At 37.6% G+C, this 26,876-nt stretch overlaps 1 long non-coding RNA gene across 1 annotated transcript in view; it reads left to right on the plus strand.

Annotated features, from left to right (window-relative positions):
* The first annotated feature begins 5,526 nt into the window (after positions 1–5,526).
* The window catches only part of LOC120530573, a 297,129-nt gene continuing 275,779 nt past the window's right edge, over positions 5,527–26,876 (plus strand). The window contains exons 1-2 of the long non-coding RNA XR_005633995.1: positions 5,527–5,616; positions 21,375–21,415. This is a non-coding gene — a long non-coding RNA (uncharacterized LOC120530573). The remainder of the gene's footprint in view (positions 5,617–21,374; positions 21,416–26,876) is intronic.

Below are 26,876 nucleotides of genomic sequence, written 5' to 3' on the forward strand. Positions count from 1 at the left end.
CCACCAAATACTCACAGAAAAATCCACCAGTTAATACACACGCTGTCTCTACAGTTTCTCCACACTGTATCCTCCAGGCACTACTTACAAAAGGTTACATTGACAGTCGTGTTACATTATTTTTAAAATGTTTCCTTTTCTTAGCACAAGCACAGCTGAGAAGCTTTGATGCATGTGCTCCATAACGAGTTAAAAATCACGCATTTAATCACAAGCAAAGGGGAACTTCTGTCAATGCATGATTTCCTGGTACACCGATTACATTGATCAGCGCTTCCCGATTCATTTTACCCTCGCGCCCCCTTGGTTTGAGAAGAAGTATGAAGAAATATGAGGTTAACTCAGAAAAAAAGATCACCAATTGAAGCTTTATGAATAATCGATTCGCCATCAATAATTGTTTTAGTAAAGCCATACTCAGTGTAATCCTTCTTCCATTTTATAATTTTTCTGCCACTAGCCATGATTAAATGAACGGTACAAAAGTAAGAGCGAAGCGAGGGTGATTTATTCAGGCAGGCAGGCGACAGCTCAATAGCTTGAATTTGGATATAAGTAGCTTCTATTTAGTCGCCAGAAATATCTTTGTTAGGAATGGAAGTTGAATTTAGTCTTTAAATTTCAATGGTAAAGAAAAAGTTATGCAATGATGACTACATTTAACTATATAAAGTCAAAACTTGTATATATAAAGCCATTCGCGAATATATAAAGTCAAAACTTGATTATATAAAGTCACTGTCGGAATAAATAAAGTCAAAACTTTAATATATAAAGTCAGCGTCGGTATATATAAAGTCAATACTTGTTTCTGAATATATAAAGTCAAAACTTGAATATATAAAGTAAGCGCTGGAATATATAAAGTCAAAACTTAACTGGGGAGAAGAGCTTATTCTGGACACTATCTCTCCTGGAATGGTAGCGGGCAGGCCACCTGGCTTTCAGTGGGGCCATGGATTTGAAGCATGGAAGCTCAACCGTGTTGGGGCCTTTGGCCATCACCAGGTAGCACCTGGACATTTCCTGAGCCCAATTTAGCAGCACTTCCGACACACCTGGAAGTGCTGGTGGATAAACTTGTTGGACACCTGGAGTCCTTCCAGGTGTATACTATCATACTATCTTGAAATGCTTCTGTATTGAGGACAGGTGTGGTAAACCAATCCACACATGCTGTAGTCTGTCAGTTAGAAAGTTCACAATCCAGTTTCACAGGATGACTCGAAATTCTCTAAATAACTGTGTAGTTAGGTGATCTGCTTCGGTGCAACAGTGTTACATGCTGAGATGTAGTTTTTTTTTATGTAGATGTGCCACTATGGTATGAAGTACCAAGACTGGTTGTATTGTTATGAAAACTAGAGATGGTCCAGGCTATCTAAAATTTTCTTTTCAATGTGTCCCAGCTCTAGTTTCTCAAAGTATTTCATCACAGTGGGACTGAGTGCTACCAGACAGTAATCATTCAAACAATCCACTTTAGATTTCTTAAGTCCCAGGATAACTGTTGTCCTTTTGAAGCAACAAAAGCCCATAGTTTTTCTCAGTAAAATTGGTTGCTACATGTTTTTGAAACACACTATGACACGAGATTAAATTCCTTATATATGTTAATTTATTACAAATCCTCCTTACCTCATTCACAGAATTGCAAAATTAATCATGTTGTGATGCAGGCAGTCTAGAAGTGGACTGCTTGTTGTTGCGATGGAAGCTGATGTAAAAAGACAGTCAAAAGCTGACATAAAACGGCATTCAATTCATTGGGGAGAAAAAAGCAAATGAGATTAGATATACCTTTGCTTTGTAATCCATAAATATCTCTAAACTCTGCCAAAGTTTACATGAATCATTATTACTGCTACTACTCTCTGTACTGATGTTTAGCAATTTTAATTGATTTTCTGATCTCATACCTGCATATCTTGTACAAGGGGAAGTCAAGTTAAAGTTAGAAAATGGGAATTATTCAAAAATGGAATGAACCTTAACAAAACTGATAATGTCATTTCTCAATGTAGTCGCCACCCTTCTCAATGCACTAGTGCCACCTGCCTGGAAGTACCTGGATTCCAGCAAAATAAAAAGTTTTGTCTTGTCCTTGCAACCACTCGTGCACAGCTTTCTTCACGTTGTCATCTGTCTTGAATCAATGGCCACCCAGATAGTTTTTTTTAGCATTACAAAAAGATGTAAATCAAACAGTGCCAAATTTGGCGAATAAGGAGGATATGGCAATACCTCAAGCTTCAGTTTCTCCAGACAAGCCTTGATGTTCTTAGCAGTATGTGGGCGGGCATAGTCCTGAAGCAAATGGACTCCTTGAGACAGCAGCTCCCACTGCTTGGATTGAACAGCAGGCTTTACATTGGTCTCCAGTAAGTCAAAGTGACTTGCACTAGTGACTGTAGTACCCCTCGGCATGTAGTATTCGACAGTAACTCCTTTATTGTCAAAAAACATGGTCAGCATCAATTTTCCAGTCGAAGGTTGGGCTTGAAATTTGCTGGGTGGCAGTGATGACGAATAACACCACTCTTTGCTGGCCATTTTTGACTCAGGTGTGAAATGATGAGTCAGTACAATTTAATCCAGATATGCCTGACCTTCCTGCTCAAAATGATTCAAATTTGTCTGACATGCCCCAACACGAGCCTCTTTCATTTCTGGTATCGAACCTCTTGCCACCCATCAGGTGCAGACTTTTCGGCATCCCAGCTCCTCATGAATGATTGTAGACAATGAACCATGACTGATGGACAATTCTGATGCTATTTTGCCAATTGTGGTACAGCAACTTTGTCAAATCAGATTGCTCATGGCTTCAATGTTTTCTGCTGTCACAGCTGTCTTTCCTCTTTCAGGATGGAAGTCTTTATCATGTATGAAAGCAACACCTTTCTGGAATTTTTTTAACCCTGTTGTAAACCTGAGCCTTACACATACAGCCTTCACTGTACACATTGATTATCTGTCGATGGATTTCTGATGAGTTCTCACCTATAGCGTGTAAGAAATGGATGACTGACTGCACTTCTTAAGTTTCCAGCCAACCTGCCATTTTCGAACCTGCCGGGTTCTCATTATGTAAGCAAAAGTATAGGTCAGAGTCTAAAGCACTCCTCAGAGAGTGCGATAAACAGTGGTGGTCCAGTATTCACACTCCTTATTACTGGTGTCATTTTATACACATTTTCTTACTTTAGCTTGACTCCCCCTCGTATATTTCTGTATCACTATCTGAAAATGCTTAGCTGTGTGCATTCAATAAATGGCTGATGTAATTCCTGATCAATGGATTTTTATTAGCAAATATGCGGATTGCTTCTTTAGGCACACATTTTTTGATGAATCCCATTGCTATGTTTGCATTCTCATTCAGCTCTGATGAGAGGTCTCTAAACATGTCCCAATTTACAGAATCAAAGCAGTCCTGCAGTTTTTACTCTGCACATTTACTTTAGCACTGAACTGATTTTCTTACCAGTTCCTCACACTTCAGTTTTTGCAGTACTGACAGATGATCTGACTGTTCAAGATGGGGATGCAGTAGTAGACAGTGTGTTTTACCAGGATGTAGAAGTGATCCAGAATATTAGTGCCACTCACAGAACAAGTGATGATGATATTTATGATAAATACCGTACTTCTTAAATTTGCTTTGTGGAAGTCTCCAGCAACAATAAATAATCCCTCAGAGAGTACATGCTCATGTTCCACAACAATGTTGTACAGATCATTCAGCAAATTGTTGATAGCTGGTGGAGGAATTTAAACAGTAACCTTAAGAACATGGAAAGCTGCCTCTAAACGTAAAATAGATGATCATTAAATATTGTAGAACATGTGCACAGATTCTAGACGTTGTTAACATTAGTACACCACATGTTGTTTACTATAAAATACACAACATCTCTTATGGTTTTATCTGACTTTAGTCTAATCCACATGAAAGACAAAAATGCCATCTGGCTGTATTGCAACATCTGGTGCCTCCACAGTTAGCCATGTTACTGAGAAACAAAAAACACAGCCATTCTTGTCTTATTGCTGTCTAGGTTACTCTCCAATGACTGCAAGTTGGTTGGTTGCTGCGGTGCTTTGCTGTCACCTGGTTGTGTCGCTTTGTTTCCCAGCTTTCTTTGTCCATTTATTCCAATTTGAGTCATTTCGGTTGTGTTAGCTGTATATAACAAATGAAAGCAGCTCCTTATTTAACTGGATTAATAATCTAATTCTGAATACTCACACCCATGTTTAAAAAGGTTTGTTGAACATTGTTAATAATGATGGTAACAGACTACACAAATAATGAAAATAACAAAATTATATACAACAAACACAGAAGAGTTGAAACACACATGTCATCACTCTCATTTTTTCACATTGGAATTAATTCTCTGAAACTTCCTACAAGTTTGCCTTCAAAGTTTATTCCATTTTTGCCACATATCTACCACTGACTTTAGTTTGTCAACAATATCCCCATGTGCACCATCAAACCATTTGGTCCCTTCCAGCCGTGGTTCAATTAATGCTACAGGCCTAACACTCTGGACAAATGTCAAATTAAATACAGTATCACTAAAGGGACATCCTACAATTGCAATCACCAACAAAAAAACAAGGAAAAAAACAAATCACTGCCAATTAAAAAATTTTAAGTTCCCTTATGAGCATTATGGTTATAAGGCTACTATACTTATTCTGTATATACAGGGGATCTCACTAAGCATTTTTTTTTATTTACAGCAAAACCAAACTAAAACATAAGAAGTTGCATTTTTGCATTTTGTGTTAAATTTAAAAAAGACAAATTGTATTAAGTTGAAACCTCATTATGCTGCACAGCAATTTTTCTTTGTGTGTAATTACCTCAAAAGATACCTGGTATTTTGAAACCAAATTGCTTGTTATGCCTGCATACTAAGCTTTACCTCTCTAAATATTGTTCTGGTGTGATTGGTCTGACAGGGAAATCTATGCTTGAAGATTCTGATTTATTTCTTGTGCCTCCGGCCAAGGAGATGGAAAAAAATCCTTGATATAAGCTTACCTTTCACTGGAATTAAAGGTCCACGACATGAATTATTAGCAATACTAAGCTTAAGAAACAAAATGTCCAGTGGAGGGCACAGGGAAGAGCCATGAATGAGCCACCCAGAATGATAGGTATCTTTACTTCCATTTTGTTTAATTTGTTCTTTGTCATAAAGTTTGTTTTTCTAGACCTTTTCTTGTAATGTATCAGTTTTATGGCTTTATTTCTGTAGAGGTGCAACGCTTTCGGTGAGGCTGATTATGACGGCATTTAAAAACTGTTTGAAAATACATTTGACCCAGTCTCTAAAGGAACATGATTTTCATTTATTTGTGTTTTTTTTTTTTTTTCACAAATAAGTTGTAAAGGAATTGGAGTGGTCGACGGCATGCACTCATGCTGATTGAAGTTGACGCGCTGCCTAGCAACACAGCATTTCCGCAGTGCTTATTCACTTGGCACAGTGAGCCTGTCTTTTCGATTTAACCTGTTTAGAAATGAACATGGCCACCAGCTGTTTTTGTGGAAGAAGCAAATTCAACACAAAACATGTTAGCATTTTAAACAGAAAGGTATGTATCTATTGTGCTTCACTTTAATTATTTTCTTCCAAGTTAAAGCAATACTTTAAATATATTAGTGTGAACTCAGCTTGGACTGTGAACAACATAAGTGTCTAGCAATAATGGGAAAAACTGACTTTTTGACTCTGTGAAATCCACACTGGAGAGCAATGGTATCTGTTGGCATTGGGGGGGTAGATGGTCTGATTGTATTAGGATGAACTAAATCTTGCAAAGATTGAATTTAATTTACATCGAGTTTGGGACAAACCTATCTGCATGTTGGCCAAATTGTAAGATGGGTATAAAGCTCTAAAGTTGTTTCTGTCCTAAGAGTCTCTAATTAGTGTTATTTTTTATAGTTATATTCAGGAGGACTATAAAGGGTTGTCACTAAGGAGCAGTCAAGTTTAGGTGTAATAGCAAATCATTTTCTGTATGTGCTTTTAATTATTTGAGGGGTTGTCATTTATTGCTTTTTTAGGCACACAGAAGACTCTTCCCGGAAACTTGTTTTGTTTTGTGAGTTTAGAATTTAAAATGGAATTGTTCACATGACACCTACACCTTTTCATGCCTCTTCAAACACTTTTAAAGTTTGCCCCACCCTCTCAGCTATGGGGATGATGATGGAAACTGGAGAAGGAAATGTAGCTTCTGAAATTGCCAAAGTGTTGTTCAGCTATAGAAATACACCCCAATCCACTACTGGTCTCTCTTCAGCAGAAATGTTACCAGGGCATAAGCTAAGGTCAGCACTTGTTCTGGTATCTCCTGACCTTAGGAATAAGATGGAACACAAACAAAAAAAAATCACTTAAAGGGTAGAGGGATCTCTGATGGAGATTGAGTAATTAGAAGAAATATTAGTTGTGGGACAAAGTAGTTGAAACTAGTTACAATAAAGGTGGCTGGTCCTGTATCATACAAGATCAAACTTGAGAACTTAGCAGTTGTGAGGAGACATGTGGATCAGGTTCTTGCAGTTGCAGAGGAGGCCATTAGGTTGGATGGCACTAGAGGAGCATCCCAAGCAGCAGAGACAGCTAAAATGCCTAAAGGTGTTTTTATAGATACTGAAGACATGTTGATGGACCCAGTGGCCTCATATGTGGAGCACCAGGGTGTGAGTGAAACAAATATGATGGACACTAAAAGTGTAGCTGTCAATTTTTGTCAGTCCAAAAGGACTGTTAAGTAGCCAAGCTACCTTAAAGACATTAAGCTATAAAATCACAGAAGAAACCAAGGTGGTATCAAACAGATTTATCTACTTATATTATGCATAAGTATGGTACTGTTCTTGTGTTTATTTTAGTTTAGTTTAAAAAAAAAAGTAAAATCTGTTTATGTATAATATTGAATACTCTTAGCAAAATCAAATGGAGGGGTTACAACATAGGAAGCTGTTTAAGTTCATTGCTTAAAAGGGGAGAAGTGTTGTATTGTTAAGGAGGACTGTAAAGGGTTGTCACTAGGGGGCAATCAAGTGTAGCTGTAATAGCAGATCATTTTCTGCGTGTGATTTTTTATTATTTAGGGGGTTATCTGTTTTTTGGGCACATAGAGGGCACTTCCTGGAAAGTTGGTTTGTTTTCTGAGTGAAGCTGCATTTATAAAAATAAAGTTGTTTTGCTGGAAGGCCGCTGGTGTCCCATCGTCATTTCTAAAACCTGTACAAAAAAAAATCCCATATTTATAATTCACCAGCTTTATTCTAATTGAGTTTGTAGTTTGGCACTTTAAAACAGGACACAGCAAAATTACAAAGGTAGTTAATAATTTTTTATATTTTCCAAGGTACGATGGCACATTTGAGAAGGGTGATGTCTCTCACTGTGTCTTGCATAAGGTTGTTAAACAGAAATGGCTAATCAGTTAACATATTTAAAACAATGTATCACTCCTCGACTATGTATTTGAAAAAAAAGACATATTAAACTTAAAATGATGGCTATAGAGCAATAATAAAACATACATTCATTAATAGAGAAAAAGAACCTTTGGAGTTCAGTAGTTGATTTTAAAATAGCAAAAATCAATTTCTATTCTGCAGAGGTTTTAAATATGATCTGCAATTTTTAGCTTTCCAGTACACATTATATACTGTAATACTTGAGGAATATTAAATATTGTTTCTTAACATTTACAAGTCTTGTTCCATCTGATATACCGTAAACTTTCCAAAGACCATTGGGGATGTTTAGATTAATCAGAGACTGCTTGTATCTTACCTAATAAAGGAAAAGGAACTGTTAGACCCCAAGATACACCTCAGAGGGGGTCACAGAATGTCCAGGGTCCTCAAATCAAGCTAAAATATTTTACAGTTAATGTACAGGGTGGTCCAGATCTAATATTGCAGATACAGATTGTCTGGATGACTTTGATTTATGCGGGGACGATTCCAGTTCGGCGTGAAGATGATTCTTCATGTCGTCAGTTTGCATACTTCTCGATGGTCTGGGATTTTTCGGGTGATTTTCTATGTAATAAACTTAATAAGTTATAGCGTAATAAAAATTGCATAATTTATTCTGGACCACCCTATATAGCTGCATAAGCATGCATCTGCAAATAAGAAAAGGTTATTTCTACACTGAACAGAAAAAGGTAAAGATAAGACGTTTCAGCTGTGTAGCCCTCATCAAGTGTACTTTTTTCTTTGTTGCCGAGTTCACCATTGCCCCTCTGCTTCTTGTAAATTTGATTTGGCTCTCCTCTGCTTGTGGGACACTGCATGCATTGTACTTCAACTGAGCACTAACTTTTTTGTCATCTCTCATACATACAGGATACCATAACTCTAAATTGAGAGACGAAATCAAACCTGTTTCATTTGTTGTGGTTGGTCACAGAGCACTATGACTGAGCTGCTGTGGATATCACACTATATGACTACTGGTCAACATTCTGTAAAATTATTTAATTGAAGTTAATCACTGAAAATCGCAGGATGTGTCATGCAGTGTGCCAGCACCTTTACTATTTACAAATTGTTGATATTTCTACTTCTACATTATGTATTTGTTCCCATTTTTTCTTCTTTTTTCTATACCAACATTAATCATATTCTCTTTTCAAAATAATCTTTATTTCTCATCTTTAAATTTGTCATCTAAGTTAATCAGTGAATTTTATGGCTTTAAATATACACTACTTCTTTACATTCTCACATGCCATCCTGGGTAGAAAAAAAAGCTTAATATGTCATCCTCTTGTAATAAAAAGCTGCTGCCTCTAGCCAAAATGACAATATTGCAGGAAGTAAACAGATTTAATACACAACTATAACTATAAACATGAACAGTCATTTTGTAAATAAGCTACATTAATTCAACTACAGATTGTACTGAGATGTGGTACGTGCTCTTCTAAATTCAAGTGGCCTTGCTTATGAAATTGTAACCAGCACTGTGCTCTTAATGCTTACTGGATCTTTCCTGTGCTGCATTTAGTTTCTGTGACATAAATATTTCCACCTAAATCCAATTTAGTGTGGTGTGCTGTCAACCATTTAGGTAGAATTAGAAATTGATTTGTTAAAAATATCCTATTTTGAGCTTTGTAAATGCTAAATGTTCCTATCTATCTATCTATCTATCTATCTATCTATCTATCTATCTATCTATCTATCTATCTATCTATCTATCTACTTTGGGACAATCTATTAATTAATATCTATAATTTTTAACAGGTCCTAACAAAAGCTAGGATGTTCATAGACCTTATCAAAATCTGTAATATGTAAGTTATCAAACAGTGCTAATGGATCAAACACATTGTAGTCATTTACATTTTTTTCTTAGTGGTGGGTGTAAAGAAGTGTCTGCTGATGATTTTGCCACCTTTTTTCAGAAAGAAACTGCCATCAACAGTCAGTTCTCACCATTGCTGCCATCCATAATGCCTCCTAACAAGCATCACCCAACATTCTCCACATTCTCTCTGCCACTAATGTTTCCAGGCTCTTCTCTAATCACCTCGCTACCTGTCCATTTGACCCTCTCCCCTCACATCTCCTTAAGGCCATCTACCCCTTACTCTTTACTTATTTGTTTCCTGCCTTGCGCCCTGTGCTGGCTGGGATTGGCTCCAGCAGACCTCCGTGTAGTTTGGATATAGCGGGTTGGGTAATGGATGGATGGTGTTATAGTATGATATGTGCTCTGCAATGGACTGGAAAAATGGGCACAAGAGCATAATTGATAACCGTTTTACATTGGTTGAAAGTGCATATGCATGAGTGTCTTATGCTATGGACTGGTAGTCCATCCAGAGAGGTTTTACATTTTGAGCACAGTGTTGAAGGAATAGATATTGGCTATCCATGACTCTGAATTGTATAACTATGTTAGAAAATGAAGGGATGGAAACCTGTTGATATTTTGAAGTGGAGGTGGTTGTGCCAATATGATGATGAAGTACAAGGTATACACTAAGGCTTATGGTTAGTTCTATAAGATTCTAACAATAAGCATAAATGTCTACATAATAGAAAGGACAGACAGAGTGCAAGACAAGCAACTCTTTAATAGGGCTGGGGAGAGGAGAAGAAAAGATGGCGTGGCAGCATTTTTTAAGCCAAGATCCTGACTAATAAAGAGTTAAGAGATATACCTGGCATTTTATACATGCAGATGTTGTCTACCTTTGGCAAGAATGCTGATTCATTATTATTTTTGAGTACTGACCAGAAAATTCTGAGTTTGAAAATCTGTCTTAGGGAGGTGCTATCTCTCATCATACTGAGAACAGCAAATGCCAACATCAAGCAAAGTCTGTTTAAGAGACTTAGACTTAGACCCGTTACCCCTCCTCTGTCATTGCAGCTCACCAACGTATGTTGATGTTTCTGTAGAACTGGATTTTTTTATGGGATGAGATTGTTAGCTCCACACCCAACCCTCCTACTATTTAAAAGAGACACATCCTCAATCTTTCCAGAGAAAACTGAAATTTTAATCAGGTCTCAGGAAAAAAAAACCAAAAAAAACAAAGTCTTCACTCAAGTAACAAGAAAGTAATTCTGTTGAGTCTTTCCTGGTACTTAAACACTTTGGATGAAATATATTCTACCAGAAAACAAACTACTACATAATACACTCAATTTCTTATTGATGGATATAACAAACTGAGGTTTCACACAAGTTTAAATTCACCAGTTTACTTATATTAAACATTTTCCAGGTTATTAGAATCACGTACCCTTAACTGTTTTGGTCAGGTTTTATAATTATTTAACAGAATACTAGCATTAAAAGGCAACTAAATGGAAGCTAGATGTGTGACTCCAGTTATTCCAGTTGTATTAGTCTTACTACATCGGCTGGTGTGCTAGGGGAGCAGAGGTTTTTGAAGTTCCCTAAGAACTTTTACATCTACTACAATACCACAGAAAGGTTTTTGGGGCAACCTTTCCTTAAAGTATTAACCTTCTTTCAAATGCACAACTTTTTTTCCTGTACATCCATAGTTATATGTCATACCTCTTATTTGCCTGATCTTACTCTTAGCAACCTTTGGGGATGTAGAGTTCAAAGTCACAATGCTTTAGCTTTGACCTTTAACAACACTTGGGGTATACAGCCCACATCATGGGATCATGTCCTGGGTTTTCCCTGCGTGGAAGCACTTTGATTAGTGAGAAAAGTGCTATATAAATGTAAAGAATTATTATTATTATTACCAGTAACAGCACATTGCACTTGACTTGAGCAGACAAATGGACAACCACGGTAGCGTATTATATAAGAGATTATTATTATTATTCTATATTGTGATACTGTATGAATTCTACTAATGCTTCACCCACTGACCTAACTAATGAACTTGGCAGTAGAATAGAGCAAAATGTGAAAATAGGAAGGCAGGCTTAATAAGTTTTAATCTTTTAGTATAATTCAAATAACTGGTGCCATAAACGAAAACAATTAGAGTGTGTCAATCCACACTATACAGCTTGGATTGTCCTGAAGTTCAGAAAGCAGATGAAGATCAGCAACACATTCAAAACAGCAGCATAGTTGGGGTAGGTTGAGCTGCTAGCAGTTCAACAAGTAAAGCATAATATGTTTATAGCATAATAAATTTAAACTGCTAAAAACATGCATAGCTAGCATGAATCTGCTTTTTTTTACTCCTGATGGTACCTTTTGGAGTAATGAACAGTTTTTCAAAATGGAACGAAAGTAACAAGAATAAAAAGGGAAACAACTGTCCAAGAATAAACAACAGCTATTCTGAAAATCAAGAACACAAGTTAGGGCTTTCTGTGTTCTGCAATACATTATTACTGTAGCTAAATTGTCATCAAATTAGCCAAGTCCATGAGTTGCAAAGAGTCAATGAAACCATTATCTAACATCTGTTAATATTTTGCTAGTTAACATTAGCTGGCAACTGTGGTGACTTTGTCAGTTGATAAAATTTGGTTGTGTGTCCCTTGCGATTCAGAAAGAACATTGAAATACTAGAGACAAGAGTATTAAATTAGGCTGGTAATCTTGATTGGCAGGAGCATATGGAACACTATTTTTGCCAATATTATATAAATAAAAAGATAATTATCACATGAAACAAGACAATGATAGACATAAATGAATCATTACATTAAAAAATGCAACAATTTATGTAAAAGGTTGTCTTATCAATCAATAAATCAATAACACCACGTTAAATGAGACTTTTTGAAAAAATTAAAAGCTGTTTTGAAATGTGCCATCTGGAAATGTACATTATTTAAAAATAAGGTAATTTTTAGTAAATATTGCAAGGGTAAAATTAAAAGTTTGTTATTGTAAAATGCAGACATAACATTTCATGCTAACAAGCAGTATTAGTATTTAGTGTTCTAAATTCTGTTCTATTTTACGGTTATTTTACAAGAGTCCTTCCAGCAGTCCGCATTCTTCGTTCACTGTGTTTATTTATCTCTTTCCATGCACCATGATCTTTTGCCCATTTGTATTTTTTGCATGCACATTTTAATACTGATAATCCTTTCATTTTTTTATGTGTCACTCAGTAATGCCATTCCCCTTGTATTAAGTGAGCACTGCATCTTTTAATTTTCTGCCTCCTGGATTTTTCACGCGCCACCCCTCATATTTACATGTGGCTTCAAAAAATCCATTAGGTAGTAGCAGCAGAGCAAACACTGCTATTTAGTTTGATACCAGAACAGCTTTTGATAAGGCACACTATGGGAGACTAATCCTCAAACTGTCAGCAGCAGGGGTTCATTTACTGAATCAGGTTAAACAGTGAAGACAGTATTAAGTTGGATACATTAAAAGGTGCCACTTAATTAGTAAAGCTAGCAGACATATTATAAGAAAAAAAGAAACATTTCTCCAATAAGGTGTTCTGGAGCTGAAAAGTCCAACACCTAGTAACACTTGTCAACAACCAGTGTTAAAATACAATTAACAACGACAACTAAATATTATGCAGACATCAATAGAGGTTAAACCTAGAAAGCAGGAGTAAATCCACGCTTTCATGCCTTCACATTATAATAGTTGATGAGGAGTTGAATCTTTTTTCCTCAAATAAATGTAGACTAAGAGGTGACAAAAAAAATTGATTTAAAATACAATGAAAATAACTGAGTTGACCCTCACACACACACACATACAAAGAATCAAGCTGTTTAATAGCATTTTTTTTAATTCTCAAATTGTTAGAAGTTGGAACAGGGACTTGGATAGCATCAACATATGGCATTTCTCAATTAGTCAATTAGGGATTAAGTGTACAACTGCACTTTTGCTTAGTTAAATACCAAGAACAAATGTTTCTAAATAGAAAATACTAATCCAGAGTTACAACACATTTACTGTGTCTTTTAAACATCACAGTAACAGTTTAATATTACATATACCCTGATAATATGAGCAGTTATTTTAAGATTGCACATTTTTGCTTATTAAAACTTGAGCTTTTTTGGCACTTGTTTCATATTATTGCCTGAAATTTTGAATTTGTTGTATTTCTTTTCACTACTTCATGGTATATTTTTCTGCTCCTTCTGAAATAGTTGTTACTGGTAGGAACTCATTTTTGACTACCAAGTATAAGATGGTATGAAACAGAGATATTACTCTCAATGACTTGTTTTGTAAAGTAATAATAATATGCATTGTGTACTAGTTAGATTATAAAATAGTCAGTATATATTACTGTATATAAAAACTAGGGGGTTCGCCCCCTGCTCACTTCGCTTGCCAACCCCCATGGCCTGTGCTACACACCACCCACTTCACATCTCTACCGCTCGCGTTGTAAAGAGTGGGGCTGAAAGCACCCCAAGGAGACGCAGTCACTCCTCCGAAAAACCCCCTCTTAAATGGTGATACAATAGGAAACAAATACAGTTGTTTTTTTGTTTTTTTTACGTTGTTGGTGCTCAATCAGCTTCTGGCTTGGTGCTGATATCTTGCTGCCGATGCCGTGTCGCATGGTCTGCATCTCGCACGGCACTTCAAACTTTTAAAAGTCTGTATAGAAGCTGTCCTACTATTTGTCTTTTATTTCCGGCCCCAGGTGTGGTTAAATCTCTTGGCAGAAAGTCTTGTCTCATGGAACGTGAGTTCTTGATATTTCTTAGTTTATAATTCAAAAAACGTATTAAGAATCTAAAAATCTAACGATATAACATTAAAGTTTGATAAATTCTTAAAAGAATGATACCAAACATATATACTGTATGTAGGTTTTAAAATAAGCCAGATTTAAAGCTTGACAAAAAATCTTCACATAAAATCGTTGCAATTTTAGGCTTAGGATTTTATATATAGAGAGTAAATAAGGGTATGTTTTAAAATAATATCATAGTACTATTTCAAAAGATTCATTGGAAACATTTCTCATTCTCATTCTGTGGAGATTTCCCTAGATTCAATATCAAAATGGTTTAATGAAAATTCTGAAAAGTTTTGCTCCAGAGGGCAAAGGATTATATTCAATATACAGTGTTCATAAAAGAATTGATCAAATAGATACTGCTTTAAATGAATTAATTAAACTAACCAATTTCTAGTACATCAATGTGGCAATGCAAGATGAATAAGAAAGCTGAAAACAATTCATATTTACAAAGAAAATTACTTCATTGTTGTGATTATACTGAAGACTTCTTGTAAGATACCACACAAGAGCCCTGCACAAGAACTCCATGAAAGAAGAGAACCACAGGCAGTAGAAGAGGTCATACAAATGACAGGAGGAAAATGTAGTAACCACTATGTATAGTATGTGCAGTGGTTACCAGATAGGGTCAGTAGACAAGGTTAATAGTAGAGGAGAAACTGAGGTGTGACTTGTGTAAGAAAAGTTAACCATGGACATTAAAGTGCAGGTGACAGAGAGTGGTGGCTCTGAGGCTAAGGATCTTGTATCCAGAAGGTTACTGCCAAAAGAACTCCTACTCTGCTGGGCCCTTGAGCAAGGCCCTTAACTGGCAGTTGCTCCAGGGGTGCTATACAATGGCTGACTTTGCACTCTGACCCCAAGGGATATGAGAAAAACTAACAAATTCCAAATACAAAAAAGTTGAATAAGGTAAAATATAACATAAAAGAAAAAGAAGAAGTTGGCAGATAGGTGGCAGCATGTTACCACTTTCTTTTAAAGCCAATGCTGAGCACTGTCTTACTATGAAACCATAAGCACATCGTGACTTGAATGACAGAGACTGTGTTGTTTATTTTTGGAAAAATAGTCAAGTAATCTGCTTATAAGATATACATCAATAATAGCTATGAAAGTCTCAGTGGTACAGAGGTCTCAGGGGACTGGGTGCCTTGGACTTTGCAGACCTATCTCATAACCAGGACCACTGTGGTGATTATTTCTTGAAAAAGTAACACGTCACAAAACAAATTTTTTGGGGATCGTCCCCATTTATTGTCGTATAGACAATAAAGAAAAAATGTGATTCAAAGTCTTGATTAGCACAATGAACATTTTACTCAAAGAAAATGGCGGATTTATAACAAAAGGGATGATGGGACAGGAAATGGTTGGCAAGAAGTGACAGTGCAGCAGGAACTGGAACCAGCGTTATCATGATGCGGCGGAAGTGAGGTGATTTGATGGAGCCGGAAGTAACATCATCAAAGTTGGCCAGAAGTGATGTCATCGCAGCCATTTTGGAAACCAGAAGTTGAGGGAATTATTTTTCTTCAGGTTTTCTGTTAATGAAAAGAGGTTTAGGTAAGTACCACATGATGACCCTCTATCTCACGATATTTCACTCACCTTTAGGCTCTTTGACTGCCTCCTAATCGCACATGTGTGACACCACATAAAAGATATTTATGGCCTAGCTGGGACCAGAGGGCCCTTGAGTTAAAAGTCTAGGAAGAAGTTAAAGCAATCACCCTCTTGCAGGAGGAAGAGACTAAGGTCGAAGAAAACACAGGGTGTGAAGTAGGCAGTGTTTTAGTGGTAGTCTCTAATGAGAAAGCCATCACTACTTTGGTAAACAGGGGTCACCTTCTGTCTTTGCAGGCCCAGAATGAGAGCAGGAAATGCATTTTGTGCTTTGGGTTTTCTCTGTTTTAATACATTGGATCTGCTTGTGGGTCCACATCAATGACAGGTTCAACTGGTTTCATATTGCTATACTATATTAAGAAAGGACACATCAGACTGTTTTTTAAGAGACTGTGTTCCATTAATGTGGATAGTGATATCCTTCACATCTTCTGTAACTATCTGATGGCCAGTGTGATTTTCAGCTCTATGGTATGCTGGGCTGGTATCATCACTTAAAGAGAGGCCCACCGAATCAACAAACTAATTTCGAAGGTAGTTATGGCATGCATTCTTGATTTACTGGAGGTAGTAGTAGAGGAGAGAATAAAGACAAAATTGATGGGGATAATACACAATGCTGCACCTCCTCTCCCTGACACAGTAGCTTTAAGAACTTATAGCCAGCAAATTATTCAGCAAAAATGTGTCAAGAAACACAACCTGAGATCCTTTTATAATGCCTCACTGTGACCACTGTCTTATCTTTGTCTAAGTCAGAAGTTTTCTGCTTTTTTGAAATTATATGTATTTGAGGAGAGCTGTTGATGCTTGTTATAATATTTCTTTAGCTTCTGTAAAAAATAGATTTCCCCCTTGAAACAAATAATGTCCTTTCTGTCTGTCAGTCTTAATTTCTTTCATTGTGTAAAGGTTTGCTAGGTGAGCAAGCCCCTCTATGCCTCCCCCAAGATCACTCCCTCATTATAACATGCTGAGACCCAGGGGAAGGACCACTGTATAATAAAAATGCCATTTCATCAAGGCTAACATATGGACATTGCAATTGTTTGCATATTCAGCAAAAACGTTAGAAAGAAAATCATTACTGTCATTAATAAGATCTATTACTTTACCACATTCATTTCTTAAAGTGATACCTGTAAAATTATTGTATTTTTAATTTTGTTTTTTGGAAAGGTTAGAGTTAATTTTAAGCTAGCAGAAAAAAAAAAATAGGTTAAGTCAGATTGTATACCGCACTAAACAAATGGGAATGGGTTTGTCATTCTTTTCTATTGTTCCAATCTGCTTGAGGCTGTTGTCACTTGTAGACTGCCTTTGTTCTTCTGTTCTGATAAAGTATATTGCACTTCAGCAATACTCCAGACAAACTTAGCAAAGGTCTGGGTAGTAATCATGGTCTTATAGTGAATTCCTGTGTCCATCATGTATTTTATTGGCAAAAGAGCTCCGGAGTTTGCTGCAATGATGGTGTACCAGCGCTTCGTTTATTACAGTAGGGTAGGCCAGTCATTCTTTTAGATTGTTTGTTACAGCATGACCAACTGTCTTTGAAGTCTGCCTTGTGTGTGATAAAGCATATTATATGTCAGCCAGCAGCACTGATGCAAGTGTTTGAGCAGCAGTCACTGTGCTGGAGTGAGTTTCTGTGCTTTCTGAACAGGCATAGATATGTAGTAAGCACAAATTACTTGATGCATTGTGTGACAATTCTTGTTTTCTCTCTTCTCATTGCAAGTGATGAAGTGAGCTCATCATTAGCATTACACTGTCATTGAAATCCCCAAAAATGCATTGGGTTACTTAAAAATGCATTGGGTTACTTGTAATGTTCACCTTGAGTATATGAATCAACTTTATAAATATTTTAAAACTTTAAAAGTCTATTATTAAACAATTGGTTTTATGAAAAGAAGGCAATTCCCTAAAATAGGTCCAGATTCACATACCCTCCTAACTGCTGTGGTGATTATTTATTTAATGCAGGCTAGGAAAGTCAATATTAAGCCCCTGATAAACCATACAGATTCCACCTCTCTTAACAATAAACAATAACTCATTTAAAGACAGAATATACAGTATGTAAATTTTATTATAGAAAGAGAAAAATAAAGAAAAATAAAAATGCACATTATACATTGCATAAATTCTAAATCCCAGTGCTCAATAAATATTACATAAAGGAAGAAGCAAAAAACAAAGAATAAAAGAGTTACTGTTCAGGTTGTGCTTGTTCCATAGAGAAAATGACAGAATATGGAAATACTGAGGAAGATAAATGTCCAAAAGATTCCACAGTTGAATTTAGAAGTGTGCCTCCCTCGGCCCTCCTCCTTATAATATCTCTGCAATTTGAAGACAGGTGTTCCCACTCTGGCAAGACACTGTTAAATATATATTTCTTTACTATATGCATTTTTCTTTTCTCTATCTAATTTCTTGAAAAACAAATAAATGAAATAAAACAGCCGCTTCTTTCTAAAAGCCAGCTATATACATTCACCCACCAATCTGGTTCCTACTGCCTTCACACATCCTTGTGGCAGACTAAACATACATAGGACCCTTTACAGTTTATAGGATACGATTCTTTGCAGTAACACCATTGTAAGAGTCAAATCTTATAAGTCAGTATTATTACAAAATGTACCTTAGTTTTGCTAATTTGATTAGAACGTAGCCTTCACATAGATAATGGATGATTCTGTTTACCCCCCTATAAGCTAACTATTTAATGGAATGTTCTTAATGTTCTGATATACAGGTATTTCTGTATCCATCCATCCATTCATTTTCTAACCCGCTGAATCCGAATACAGGGTCACGGGGGTCTGCTGGAGCCAATTCCAGCCAACACAGGGCACAAGGCAGGAACCAATCCTGGGCAGGGTGCCAACCCACCGCAGGGTATTTCGATAACAAAATGAACATGGATTGAAGTGAGACAGCTACAAAGAAACGTGAACTGTTAGACAGAACAGCATTGAGGACATATAGTTTTTAACAATTTGTATGTATCTCAAATGTAGGTCCTAGTGCATGGGATAGGAGATAGAAACTTTAACAAATGTACCTAGGCACTTAAACCTTAAATGGAAGATTATAGACTAGAACTTTTCTTTTCTTGTGTGTAAAATATATAAATATTTTTGAAAACAGAGATAAGTATTTTGTGCATTTTTAGGGAAATCAAAACACTGATAAACTTGTGTGTCACGTTGAAGAATTTTTCTAGTTGCAGATGATGTGTTTGTATTGTGTTAGGGGTTCAAATCCTTGTTCTGTGTTCTAATTTGCTAATATTTGATTATATTGCTTGCATTAATTGTGTTTCTGTTTATCATTTGTATTAATCTTTATTTTTGATTTTGTCTATGTATACCTCTGTTACATTACATTGGATGACAGACAATTTTTTATGACTAATTCCTGATAAAACAGAAATCTTATTAGTTGGTACCAAATCTGTCCTCTCTACCCTTCGTGGGCTAAAAATAGATGTTAATGGGATCCTGGTTGAACCCTCAGCACCGGTCCGTAACTTGGATGTCATCTTTGATCAGCTTCTCACTTTTCAACCACACATTAGCTCAATAGTACAGACAGTTTTTTTTTCATCTTTGCAACTTTGCTCATTTGCATTCTTTCCTCAATGTGAAAGATACTGAAACACTGATTCATGCTTTCATCACTACCCGTCTGGACTATTGCAATGTATTGTTTTATGGCCTCCCGACTAAATATATCAATAGATTACAACATGTTCAGAATTCTGCTGCTCGTATACTTACACACACTAAAAAATCTGCTCACATCACTCCTGTCCTTTATGATTTGCATTGGTTACCAGTCTATTCAAGAATCAAATATAAAATTATTCTTCTTACCTTTAAAGCCCTTCATGGTTTAGCCCCTCATTATCTGTCTGAGCTGCTACTTCCTTACACTCCTGCTCGTGCATTAAGATCATCAGATGCTAACTTACTCACTGTACCTAAATACAGGTTAGTAACTATGGATGGCATAGCTTTCAGTGTTAAAGCCCCTAAAATTTGGAGTGCTCTTCCTCTCACCCTTTGGAAGGAAAAATATGTTATTCATTTCAAATGCCTGTTAAAAACACATCTCATCAATGAGTATTATTCATTTTCTTGTATATAATTTCTACTGTCTTGTTAATGTGTTTATTGAATTGTAAAGTGTCCTTGAGTGTATGAAAGGCGCTACATAAATAAAACTTATTATTATTATTATTACTAGGGGGCTTGCCCCGTGCTCGCTTTGCTCACCAACCCCCATGGCCTGCGCTACGCACCAGCTACTTCGCATCCCTGCCACTCGTGTTGTGAAGAGGGGGGATGAACGCACCCCAAGGAGACACAGTTGCTCTTCTGAAACCCCCTCTGAAATGGTGATACAATGGGAAACAAATAGAGTTTTTTTTTACCTCCTCTTTACTCGATCAGTTGCTGGCTTGCTGCTGCTGTTGCTGCCATGTTGCATGATCTGCATCTCACGCAGTGCTTCAAACATTTAAAAGGATGTACAGAAGCTGTCTTTGTCATCTATTCTTTGTCTTTTATTTCCGGCCCCGGGCATGATTAAATCTCTTGGCACAAAGTCTCGTCTCGCGGGATGTGAGTTCTTGATATTTTACTTTATAATTTAAAAATGGAATAAGAATCTGAAATTCTAACAACATCACATTAAAGTTTGATAAATTCGGAAAAGAATGATACCAAACATATATATGTAGGTTTTAAAATAAGCGTGACAAAAAAGTCACATAAAATCGTTGCACTTTTAGGCTTCAGATTTTATATATTGTGGACGCTAGAGGCGCTGTTGCACTGTTAAACCCCACAGACAAACGTCCAGGACACACGTGTAAAAGCACCAAGAAGAATAATAATTTGCACAAAGCACGACACACTTCACAGTTCTTCAGTAATAATAATAATAACAACAATAATCAATAACAATACAGCGAATCAATCCTCCTCTCCACCTAGCAGCTCTGTCACTTTACCACCCAACTCTGGCTCTCTTTGCTGGGGTTCCCAAAGTCCTTCAATAGTCCATAACTCAGAAGTGTTCCTTCTCCAGGTCATATGCCACATCATCCTTCCTCAAGTAGCCCAGAAGTACTGCAGGCTTCCGTCCTCATGACTCAGAAGTACTTCCAGGTTGTCGTTACAGTAGTAGTCCCCAGGTTCTTGGTGAACTCCCCCTGGTGACACCCACAGCACCCAACAATGCTGAGGAAGTGAACTCCACGTCCCAGGATGCTTTGAGGGAATCCTGGGAATCGTTGCCGTCCAGGGGAGCTGCCACCTAGCATCCGGGGAATGTATTGCGATTAAAAAGCCTGCCTTCTTCCACTCTTTTCTTTCAGGGACATCCCGGCTGGACTGAACCTCCGGCCGTCCATCACAATATATATAGAGTAGAATTATTATTATTATTTTTCCTTGTGTTTTCAGGTTCAATCCCTTATAGTTCATCTGAATGTGCTTGGAAGTTGGTGAGTGTTTGTCTGTATTTTTCTGATTTACTTGTTTTTTTGGACCTGTGCTCTGTTTTTGTGACTTTGCCTCTTGGATTTCATATTAGAACTTTGTTCACACTGGAGTGCCTTTGCTGGCAGCTCCTTTTTGTGTTTTATGCTCCACAGAGTTTCATGATATTTCAGAGCATTTTTGTAAAGAATGAACATTTTGTAAAGATCCTGTTTTTGTCCCTATTATCCCTACAGGATTTGACATGGACATTTTGTAAGCTTTTTAGATGGTGCACTTAGGAACTCACAAGCTCATAAATGCCGGTTTGACAGGGCTAGATGTGTGAATTCCAGCAGCCAGAATACTTTAAACCAGAAGGGCTCAGGAAAGAGGGTGGGGACTTTATTAGGAACCAAAAAAATCAGAACACCATGGTGGCATTGCAGTGTTGCTGTTGTCAGGGATGCCAGGGGCGACGACCCAACCGTGACGCCTTGAGGGACCGGAAGAGGGCATGCGCCCACCTTGGATCACGTGGGGGCCGCCACCTTGGTTGCTTTGGGGGCCACAGGTTGAGGGCCACAGGTTGAGGGCATGGAAGCCCAACCCTGTAGGGGCCCGTGGTCACCGCCAGAGGGTGCCCCAATGCCTTGGGAACCCTGGACCTCACCACTTCCGCCACACCAGGAAGTGCTGGTGGGAAGAGGAGCAGGGACACCCGGAGTGCTTCCGGCGATGTAGCCGCCACTTCCGCCTCACGGGGGTGTGTCCGTGGAAGATTGCCGGAACCCACCTGAAGCACATCTGGGTGCTGATAAAAGGAGCCAGAAGAAAGGCATTGTGTGTGGCCAGGACTTTGGGGGTTGTGTGAGCACTTTTGAACTTGTAAATATATTTGTGAATAAACGTGTGGTGGGTGAAAAACAACATGTCTGCCTGTATGTTGCCCGGGTTCCATTCACACTGTATTTATTTGTCTACTGTTGGGATTATCCTGTGACAATGCTACCTGGGGGACTTCAGGACCCAGCATGCAGCAGGAGTGCATAGGGGACAATGGGAGATTGGGGCACACTTTAAAAGAAGTTTGTATTCAGCTTTAGAGTTCAGCAGGAAATGAAACGGCCCTGGTGAAGCTACAGCAGTCTTTGACAGATAGAGTTACCTTTATATCACATTTTCATTACAAAAGCAGATTTTCTAAGTAGTGCTGCAGTACTTTTTGTCTGCTAGCTACATATCCATGTATAATGAAATTTGTATGTGTCAAATATACATATCCTGACTGACAGCAATTCTCCATATTTAATTTATTATGTATTTTGTAGTACCATTTCAGCATTTAGCCAATGGACCTTTCTGATTACTACTGGTAGAAGAACTAAAAAATAAATAAATAAATAAATAAATAAATAAGTAAAAATAAAGGCAAAATGGCAACAAATTAGGCGAGTGTAAGATTTAATTTAATTTGGTCTCTGAAAAAAATTCTGTTTGAATAGTGTCTAACTTCAGAGGAGTGTAGGGCAGGTTTAAAACAATTTTATTGTTGTGAGCCACACGAATTTTGCAAAACACTATTGCTAACACAATTCCAATGTGATCTGATTGTTAGAAAAGTTTATTATTAAATTAGATAATCATTAGAGTCTATGCCAAAACTCTTCACTTCATACCCCTAGCTGCAGGCCTTTGAATGATGTCACAGGGTCCTCTGACTGGAGCAGCCACACAGGGGTTTACCACTAGAGGTCTACACCCACACTCTACTGGATACTTAAGGTTTCCATTCTCACATTTACATGCTCCTTATCAATTACTTTGTGTTTCAACATTTCTTTAAATTCTAGTTCTTTCTGCTGAATTTCATGGCTTTAGTTGGATGGTCAAAAAGCATGTGGTAAAGACTCATAAGCATAATTATTTTTGTTTTAGTGCATCCTTCAACACTGAACACACATTAATTCTCTGCAGTCTGCAGAATACAACAAATGTATGAATTAAAAACTCAGTTTGTGTGAGTTATCATTTGTTCAAAATGTCCCTGGGATCTCCATGAAACTAAACCCCTCCTCACTGTCCAATAAGCACCTGCCACTTGTCATAGCCTAAGTGTTTACAGGTGATATCACGATAAATTGTGGAATTTTTGGGACATACCAGAACAGTGTCTGCCTCTTTTATTCCTTACAAAATGCCACTTCCAACTCAACACCTTTGTACTTCAGTCTCTTTGTACATGTCAAGGACCTCAAGAGCAACTCCCTCATGCTGGCTTTGGTAAATTTTATAACTGTTGACAACCTGTGTCACTGTCTGACACAACTGTCTCTGCTGATGTACTGTAGATCCTCAAGGATGAGCTGTCTTTGCAAACAACTGAAATATCAAAATAGTCTTGTGATAATAGCCCGGCTTTTATTTTTGTGATCACATTTTTATTACATTTAACACATACAATAAATTAAATGATTTCAATTGGTTTTATAAGAAAAGAATAAAACACCTCCCCAACTGATGAAAAGAAAACAAAAATAAGTAAGATAGGTGCCAGCAGGTGAATCAAAAGGCCAGAAACAGAAACAGCTGGCTAAAATAAAAGATCCTTATGTCATTGATTTCTTTTCATCCATCACCTAACCAGCTGAGAAACTGTTAGCTACTGTGACAAGCGCCTGGCATCCATGCCCAGCCGGAACGCCCCTACACACTGTATTCAGTAGTAGGAGCCCTGGACAGTGCAATACCCCCCCCTGGACGCTAGATGACCGCCCCCCTGGGCTGGTTTCCCACAGGGCTCCCTGGGAATTGGAGTTGGGGGCAGCCCTGTTGGGTCCCGCAGGTACCACCAAGGGGTGCTGTGTTTGGGACTCCTGAGCTGTGTGGGCAACAGCTTCATCACACCTGAAAGTGCCGCCAGATCTTAGTAATCAAACACCTGGAGCACTTCCAGGTGACCTATAAAAGGGTGCCAGCAACCACCACTCTTCGGCCAGAGTTGGGTGGAGGAAGACAAGGTTGCGAGGGAGGAGTGGTGGTGCCAGAGAAGAGTGTTTGTGCTTGTGCTATACTGGTGTTTGGGACTGTGTTGTGACTGGGGGAGTACGGGGAAGACGTGCCCTCCAGCTGGAGAAGAATAAAAAGCCTTTTATTTTACACGTGCCTCCCGGGTCCAATCTGTGTTAGGTCAGGTGCTATATAGTGCCCTTTACACTACATATTAATAGTTGAAACCAGACCATGAAATGACCATTTTACAAGAGGAGGACCCCAGGAGATTAGAAGGGATAGACTCTGAAGATTTTTAACAACTAGCTAATGTCAACTTGGCCGCAATTGTGCCCACAGAGAAAAGCTAATACTGTACAGGAGTAAGAGGAATAGAAGCGATGTCCAGAAAATGAAAGATATATGCTGAGAAAGGATATCAATAGAAATGATCAAGGAAAGAAAATCAGTGCTGAGAGACCAGAAGGAGGAGACAGATGGGCAGCAACAAAGCATATGGAGGAAATTACCAGAGGCATTTAGAAGACAGAAGTGGCATAAAGGGTCAGTAGACTGACCGATTACATAACGCTTTTGGAATGTAACATACAGACATTGTATAAATTTAAATTTAGTATTTTTGAAATTATGGTTTTTAGAGAAAAGTAGGATGATTAAATAATATTCACAGATAAAGACTGAATACTGGATGTTCCTTTTCCTGATTAAGTGTAATGGAACATACAGAAAGTGGGCAGGAAGACGGTGCAGCATCATATGTTTTAATGACTGACCTCAGTTGAAAAAAAAAGAAACAGCGGGGACAATAAAGAACCTTTGGAATTTCCCAAGAAATTTACAATATCTGCAACTATGTGGATGCATAGACATTTTTGAAATGGAAGGAGAAGGAGTCAAATCTGATTTGAAGATCCGAATTGTTAGAGTGCCAACTCTGACAGGAGTCCCCGAAACCAAGTCCAAATAGCATATTCAATAAGAGGACCAAAGTTAGTGAGGGGTGACTTCAGTTTCAAGAAAATGAACAATAGATAGAGAATGGAGGGAAACCATGTTACAATCAATATAAACCCAACAAGATGGATTAATGGGAGTGTCATGTGATGCCTGGGTTGCCTACAGCTGTCCTAATATCCTTGAACATGGGTCATGGATAGTCATGAATCGAGATGAACTGGTATGAATGAGGACACACAACAACAAGGTGCATTCAAAGGGTGCATGGGCTTTTTATGACCAAACAAAATCAAGGTGCAAACAGTGTAGTGCGAAGCTTCTTCTCAATAAATAAATAAAACATGATTAAAAATGGTGTTCACAGAGGTTAAAATCCAATACAAAATAATTCCTAAATAGGTGAAAATCAAGGGTTAAAACTCAGGCAGGATCTGTCCATTATAACATCAATGAACCTCAGTGCAGCCTTCTGAAACTACATCTTCTTTGTTCACTTTTAACACTAGAATCACCAGAGCCTACGAAAAAACTCGTAATTCCGTCACACCTTAAATCACTTCTTAAAATTGTTCACAGCTCTCCACCAGCGTCTTTTGTCATCTAAATGTGCTGATAAAAATCAGGCTGCAAGCAGCCGGCTATTCCATCCCCCCACCGACTTAGAACGTGCACAAACTTCTCCCAGCTCATGCCTTGATTGATTTTCTGGGAGTGAAGTAGAGTTTTAGACTGGAAATAATAGATCGTTGTTTGGAACACACGCATTTCATGTCTGTTCCATTTCTACAGTAATCTGTGTAAACACATTGTTAAAACAGAAACGTTTTTTATATTCTACTAGTAGATGACAAAATGTAGGCATAAACTATATAATGTATGAAGCCTGAAGTATCAAACAAATACTTTAACAAAAGCTACAAATCTAACACAACAATTGCGCTTTTATTCAAAAATATAACTGCAGAAACAAAAAGCCGCCTTAACATGCGACATTGACACCCATTTGTTATGACTGCATCTGTGGCGCAATAGAATCAGCTGCTGACTGGGAATCAAAAGGTCGCGAGTTTGATCCTGCGCCACTCCGTTTTGAGAAATAAACTGCTCTTAGTCTTACTATTTTAGAATAAAAATATACATTTGATTTCAGTCTGTAACAGCCGGTGTAATTTATGATACTTCTAAAGGTTAGCTTTGTTTGGTTTTTTTTAGTCAGTTTTTATTATCTATTTATTATAAATAACATTCATCGTTTTATGACACGATTTACCTTTATTTATTTACTTACTTCCTAAAGCCTAAAGTCACAAGTAGTGTGCAGAGGGCATGCTCAAAACTGTGTGTAATGCCACGAAAGGTGCCTGCTGACACTTTAGTATGCAAGCAATGGTATGTGCATTCTTGCTCGGATGTAGAAGGAAGCCAAGTTTACCTCTGTTACAGCGCGTCTATGTGAAAACAGCAGTATCAGATGCGGGGATGGGGTGTGTTTAGGCTCGTGAACGCGGCTGAGATAAT

This window comes from Polypterus senegalus, chromosome 6 (genome assembly GCF_016835505.1).
Source record: "Polypterus senegalus isolate Bchr_013 chromosome 6, ASM1683550v1, whole genome shotgun sequence".
NCBI classification, from domain to species: Eukaryota; Metazoa; Chordata; class Cladistia; order Polypteriformes; family Polypteridae; genus Polypterus; species Polypterus senegalus.